Here is a 7,729-nt window from a genome sequence, read left to right on the forward strand (position 1 = left end):
TTGTCCTTATTTCTTCATTCCACCAAGATGTCATACGACTGACACTTGGTGCTACTACATCGTTTCCATATTGTATGCTCCTGTTAATGTTTCCTTAGACAGTAACAACTTGGTACTTTGGTACCAACAAGAACAAGTATAGCCCTAACCCAGGGGTGGGCAACCCCTGGCACGCGTGCCAAACATGGCAGGCCAGTAACTTTTGCTGGCACGCGAAACCCTCTCTTATAATCTTCCATTTACAATTTTTTTCTTAATATTGACTTTTTTATTTTTCAGATAAATTCAGTGTAGGTGCATCTTAGATAAATAAATCATTTTACATAACAAGTTATCTGAAAGACCATAGACATGGATTGACGAGAGAGGGGAAGAGCAATTTCTATGCCTCTGCCTTAACTCTCCCTGCCTTCCTAGATCTGACCAGTGATTTGGTTTCAGCCTCAGATGCAACGGGTTTTCGTTGACAAGACAACCGCCTCACCTACTTATTCCAGAATTTCACTCTATAAAAATGAAACCTTCTCTCTTGCTTTGCCCACCGGTACTAACAAAAGGGGAATAAATTTCTATGTTTCTCTCAGCAGCAAAAGTCCCACTGATAATATCAAACGGAGTCATAAAGTTTTCTGTTGGACTATCAGTGTACATGTATACATTAAAAAATAAATGTATTTTTCATCATCATATACTGTGTTTTTGTCGCTCGAATGAATTTTATTATTTCTTCAAGGTTCTTCACATACGTGCACCTTAAGAGATATCAAGTAGGCGTAACATGTTCTCAAAAAATTAGGGTTGGCACACAGAAGAATTTTGAGTCAGAGATTTTGCTGGTTTTGGCATGCACTCACAAAAAGGTTGCCCACCCCTGCCCTAGCTGGTTTAGCTCAGTGGATAGAGTGTTGGCTTGCGGACTGAAGGGTCCCTGGTTTCATTCCGGTCAAGGGCACATGCCTGGGTTGCAGGCCTCAGTCCCCAGTAGGGGGCGTGCAGGAGGCAACCAATCAATGATTCCCTGTCATCATTGATATTTCTATCTCTTCCTCTCCCTTCCTCTCTGAAATCAATAAAAATATATTTTAAAAACAAATTTTAAAAAATAAAACCTTAAAGAGAGCAAGTACTGTACCCTTGAAAATAACCAGTTTATTTAAATAGACCCACAGTACTGAAATTGTGTTTATAAGATCATACAGTTGATCTATCCCGCACTGTCCAATAGAGCAGCCATGAGCCACATGTGGCTACTGAGCACTTGAAATGTGACTAGTCCAAATTAAGCTGTAGATTTAAAATACCCTCACATCATACTTTGATGACTTAGGATGACAAAAGTTAAATATCTCATCAAAATTTTAAAAGCCGACTCCTTGTTAAAAATCACATTATTTTGGATATGTTGGGTTAAATAAAATATATTATCAGATTAATTTCACCTGGGATTTTGTGTTTATTTTTGCTTTAAAAAATATATATATACTAGAAAAAATTAAATTACACATTATACTTCAACTAGAGGGCCAGTGCACAAAATTTGTGCACTTGGGGGTGGGGGGTCCCTCACTCAGCCCAGCCTGTGCCCTCTTGCAGTCCGGGAGCCCACAGGGATGTCCAATTGACAGCTTAAGCCCGCTCCCCGCTTCTGGCTGAGCAGTGCTCCCCCTGTGGGAGTGCACTGACCGCCCGGGGCAACCCCTGTGTTGAGCGTCTGCCCCTGGGTGGTCAGTGCACGTCATAGCAACCGGTTGTTCTGCAATTTGGTTGATTTGCATATTAGCCTTTTATTATATAGGATTAGACCACAGAGTCAGAAAGTGTGTATGACAAACTGAAAACACCAATATAAAACGTTCTCATAGTCCTGGCCAGTGTTGCTCAGTGGTTTAGCATTGACCCATGCACCAGGAGGTCATCATTTGAGTCCTGGTCAAGGCAAATGCCTGGGTTTGTGGGCTGGATCCCCAGTAGGGGATGCCATCGATGATTCTCTCTCATCATTGGTGTTTCTAGCTCTCTCTCCCTCCCCCTACCTCTCCCTGAAATCAATAAAAAACATATTTTAAAAAATTCTCATAGAAAACACATATGCATCCAAGATACATAGATTTAGTTTTCAGTGTAAACCGTTGCTCTAGCCTTTAATGGCTACATTCTTTCTTATCAGCCAAGGGTACAGAACAAACAGGACTTTCCTTGTGGCCCTCACTCCAGTATCCTAGTGATATCTCTGTGGTTTTCCCACATGGCTGTCTTGTAAAAGTGTTTGGGAAAGTATCTAGGCACTTCCATCTCTCCCAGAAAATATAAATATGCATTTCTATATCTGGCCATTTCACTGCCATTTGATGAGAGATTGTTCTCATCTGGGGAATCCCAAGGTAGGTAAAGGCAGAGAGATTCCCGAGCTACACAAAGCTTCTGAAATTAAGGGACTGCATCAGTTTAAAACAATTGTTCTAAAATAATATTTAGCCAAATATGCAATTGCATTCATTTAGCAAATATTTGCTGAACATATACCCTGATACAAGGCCCCACAGTAGGCACCTGTAAAAGACTGCACAACGATAAACGGTCGGGATTTGCTCTCAGGAAGCTGGCCAGCTAATAGGGGTGATAAGACATGTCAAACCCTGGCCGATGTGGCTCACTTTCTTTGGGTGCTTGTCTCATGCACTGAAAGGTTGCTGGTTCAATTCCCGGTAGCACACATGCCTGGGTTATGGGCTTGATCCCCTCAATGTTTCTCTCTCTCCCTCTCCCTTCCTCTCTTTTGAAAAAAATCAATTAGCCCAGCCAGTATGGCTCAGTGTTGAGCTTCAACCCAGGAACCAAGAGGTCACTGGTTCAATTCCTGGTCAGGACACATGCCCAAGTGAGGGCTCCATCCCCAGTCGGGGGCGTGCAGGAGGCAGCCCATAATGATGCTTTGCTATCATTGATGTTTTTATCTCTCTATCCCTTTTCTTTCCTTTCTCTCTAAAAATCAATAATCCCTGGCCAGTTTTGCTCAGTGGTTAGAGAGTCGGCCATGAATGGAAGGGTCTAGAGTTCAATTCCTGGTCAAGGGCACATACCTTGTTGCAAGCTCGATCCATACCTGATCAAGGTTCCAATAGGAGGTGACCAATCGATGTGCTTCTCTCACATTGCTGTCTTTCTCTCTCTCTCCCCACCTGCTCTTCCCTCCCCTCCATTCTCTCTAAAGAAATCAATGGGAAAAATAACCTCAGGTGAGGATTTAAACAAATAAATAAAATTTAAAAAAATCAATGCAAACATTTAAAACAATCAATTACAATTTTCTTCCCTTCTAAATAGCAAATGTTGATTGAGTGTATCTATGTTTTTTTAAATAAATCTTAATTGTTCAGATTATCACATTTGTTCCTCTTTTTTCCCCCATAACTCCCCTCCTCCCAGTTCCCGCCCCACCCTCCGCCCTCACTCCCCACCCACTGTCCTCATCCATAGGTGCACGATTTTTGTCCAGTCTCTTCCCGCATCTCCCACACCCCTTTCCCCCCCAAGAATAGTCAGTCCATTCCCTTTCTATGTCCCTGATTCTATTATAATCACCAGTTCATTCTATACATCAGATTATTTATTCACTTGATTCTTAGATTCACTTGTTGATAGATGCATATTTGTTGTTCATAATTTGTATCTTTACCTTTTTCTTCCTCTTCCTCTTCTTAAAGGATACCTTTCAGCATTTCATGTAATGCTGGTTTGGTGGTGATGAACTCCTTTAGCTTTTCCTTATCTGTGAAGCTCTTTATCTGACCTTCAATTCTGAATGATAGCTTTGCTGGATAAAGTAATCTTGGTTGTAGGTTCTTGCTATTCATCACTTTGAATATTTCTTGCCACTCCCTTCTGGCCTGCAAAGTTTCTGTTGAGAAATCAGCTGACAGTCGTATGGGTATTCCCTTGTAGGTAACTGAGTTTCTTTCTCTTGCTGCTTTTAAGATTCTCTCTTTGTCTTTTGCTCTTGGCATTTTAATGATGATGTGTCTTGGTGTGGTCCTCTTTGGATTCCTTTTGTTTGGGGTTCTCTGCGCTTCCTGAACTTGGAAGTCTATTTCTTTCACCAGGTGGGGGAAGTTTTCTGTCATTATTTCTTCAAATAGGTTTTCAATATCTTGCTCTCTCTCATCTTCTGGCACCCCTATAATTCTGATGTTGGTACGCTTGAAGCTGTCCCAGAGGCTCCTTACACTATCCTCGCATTTTTGGATTCTTTTTTCATTTTGCTTTTCCGGTTGGGTGTTTTTTGCTTCTTTGCATTTCAAATCTTTGACTTGATTCTTGCGCTCCTCTGGTCTGCTGTTGGGTGTCTGTATAATATTCTTTCTTTTTTTAATTACTTACTGCTTACGGGTTAGTGCCTCTATGATCTTAGTTAGCATAGAGTCGGCATCAGTTTGACTTCCAGGACCAGATGTAATGGACATCACCTCTTCTCGTGTGGTACTGTACACCATTGTGGGTGCGTCCATGTCAGTGGGAAGCAAGCCGCGCCTCTTCAGGGGAGGTTTTGAGACAGCATCTTCGACCTCTTTGTCAGTGAGTGTTGATAGAGATTCCTTAGTTGATCGGTAGTCCCTGAAAGTCCCATCAATTCGTCGTTTTCTCGGGTTTGCCACTTTGCACAAGTTAGGAAACCGAACAGGTGCCAACAGCTCATGTCCGTGAAGCTTTAAAGCTTTAAGATAAGGGAATAGCCCCTCTCCATGTTCTTCCTTAAGTTCCTGTTCTACTTGGAGGAAAGCCTTGATCTGTGTTGCAACACCAGGCAGCATAGCACCATAAGAAAGTCCTTCGTTAATGAAGGATTTCATTGTCATGTAGGGTGTCATCTCTGCGTATGTTGCCACCAACTTAATCTGCCCAATTAAAGCTTTCCCTGTAGGCCTGGTTGAGCTGTGATTCTCAAGTTCAAGCAAGCCTTTGACTATGAGTGTATCAAAGCCTGCTGAGGTTAACCATATTGCAGCATCCTTAAAGTCAAACAATGGATTAACTTCTACAGTCGGAGGCTGGAGCCCTTGTTTGACTGTGGTGTACATCGAATTGAATCTCTTGGTGACCTGGGCCATGGGATTTTGTTGTGGCTTCCTCACAAGATGATAGAGAAGTGCTATGGTCGATTTTAATATAACATTGATATCATTTAGAGTCACAGTAACATGGTCCATGGTCCAGCTGAGTTCTTTCCCTTCATTGTTTGGGACACCCCTTGACCCGGCTATGTATTGGCTTAACGGGGTAGCATAGAGGGCAGGAAAGGCTGCAAGTAGGAAGTTTACAACCACAGCGACACTTTCCCCAAGAGTATATTTGACAACTCTCTCAGTATGCTGGATAGCCAATACTGCTGCCTTCAGCACGTTCTCCTGCGGAGTAAGGGCAATTGCTTTTGTGACTGTGTCTCCTATCTCTAAAGAGGATGCCAATGTGTCTTGTATAATATTCTTTATTTCAGTCAGTGTATGCTTAATTTCTAGTTGGTTCTTTATCACAACATCGAGGGTCTCATTAGATTTCTTGTAGATCTCATTAAGTTTATCGGTGGTTTCTAGAAAATTATTGAAACACCTTAAAAGTGCGGTTTTGAGCTCTATATCCTCCATTTCTGTCATGTTTCTTTGTCTCCGCATTTTTTATGCTTTCTTGGTGCACACCCTTGTGGTCTTTGTGCGCAGTCTTGTTGTAGTTAAGCCTTGATTGTTGTATGTAATACTGGGTGGGATTTGACCTCCAGGCCAACTGGCTGTGAGAATCAGCTGTGTCTGCAGTGAGAGAACTTCTGTCCTCTAGGGAGGTGCTAATCTAGCCTTTGCCTGAGGCTATCCGGCAAATGCCTCTGTGCAGGGCTTGGGCGGGGCGGGTCCCAGGGGATCTACAGAGTGGGTGGAGCGAGCAGTTATGGCTGCTCTCAGTCCTGTCCCCAGGGGCTCTGCCTCTCAGAGTCCCAGCAACTGCTGCAAACCTCGGAGAGAAAGCTGCCTTCGAGTTCCGACCGAAGCCAGACAGTCCCGCTTCTCCCGTTTGAGTCTGGGTCCCTAGAGACTCGCCCAGATCTGGAGCTCAGAGTCTGAGACTCCCTCCCTATTGAAAACGACAACCTGGCCCTCAGCCGCCAGCCTGCTCCGCGCACCTCTGCACCTTAGTATTTGACTTCAGCACTGCGCCTCCTCTGAGTCTCGGTATGCTATTCTCTTTCCTCCTAGTTGTAGAACTTCCACTCAGCCAGCCTTCCTGTGGTTCTGGATGATGTCCGTTCCGACTTTTAGTTGTATTTTTGAAGTGGTTGTTCGAGGCAGCAAACTCCGGTTAACCTATGCCGCCATTTTGGTTTCCCCCAAAGCCGAGTATATCTATGTTTTAAGAACTGAATTCTTTCCCTTTTATTTAATCCTCACAACCCTATGAGTTTGCCCCCAGTTTTACTGATGAGAAAACTGAAGCATAAGATCACATGGTTATTAAGTAGTACTAGCAGGGTTCAGCCCAGACTGTCACCTCCAAAATATGAGCTTTTTAGTCACTATTCTATCTTGCTTCTTTTTTAAAAAAAAACAAAAGTTAAAAAATAATATAAATATTTGCTTACTAGAATAAAGTTGGAAATTTAAAAAAGTAGAAGAGAACATAAACTACAAAGGACAGGAAGGCAATTCACATGTTGATGCAAAAAGCAAATATTTGGTAAATAAATGTTTGCTGAGACATCTTTAACAATGGGACATAGAAAGGAATTTGATTAGAGAGCCTTGATAGGTTCCTTCCTGTCTGTCACACTTAATTCATATTAAACTGTAGTTATATATGATACTAGGTCCCTTTTTAGAGCAGGTTCTCTCAACAATTTTTTTTTTTCTCTCAACAATTTTTTAGGGGCAGTTAGGGGGGAGGTTAAAGGTTCTTTCTGAGTCTTCTGTTTCTTGAAAATAACCAGTTTAAAATGATCAATATTTCAAAAGGCATAGAGTTTGGGGTGGCGAACCCTGCTTTCCCACCCTCCACCCAGTGTGGAAATGTTCATAGTCACATTACTCATAATAGTGAAAATGTGGAAACGGAAGTGTCCATCAACAGATGAATGGATAAACAAAGTAAGGTATATTCATGCAATGGAATATTACTCTTCTGTAAAGAGGAATGAAATACTGGTACGTACTACAACATAAAGATGAATCTTGGAAACATTGTGCTAAGTGGAAGAAGCCAGTTATACAAAGAGCACATGATTCCATTTACATCACATGTCCAGGTCAGGCAAATGTATGTACAAAGAAGGTAGACTAGTTGCAGCCAGGGCTTGAGGCGAGGGAGGCCGGCTGATGGGTACTGGTTTCTTTATGCGGTGACAAAAATATTCTAGAATAGCGAGGACGGTTGCACAGCTCCGTGAATATATATTTTAAAAGAGTGACTTTTATGCTATGTGAATTATACCTCAATTTAAAAATAAAATTAAAACTTTTAGAGGCCCCACGCTACCTAGGGAACTTAAACCAACAGCAACAAGCTGAGTCAAATACAAGGCCTGCCGCTCTCGGCGGCCTCAGACCGCAACCCGACCACGCCTCCCAGGAAAGGAAGTCCAGGCCCGGGGGCTGATGATTGGGTGATCTGTAAAGAGGACGGGGCCGTGTAACGCTCAGCTGGGGGCGGGGCGGGGCGGGGCGGGGCGGGGCAGGGAGCAGGCTTTTCTCGC

This window comes from Myotis daubentonii, chromosome 12 (assembly GCF_963259705.1).
Source record: "Myotis daubentonii chromosome 12, mMyoDau2.1, whole genome shotgun sequence".
In the NCBI taxonomy this organism is placed as follows: Eukaryota; Metazoa; Chordata; class Mammalia; order Chiroptera; family Vespertilionidae; genus Myotis; species Myotis daubentonii.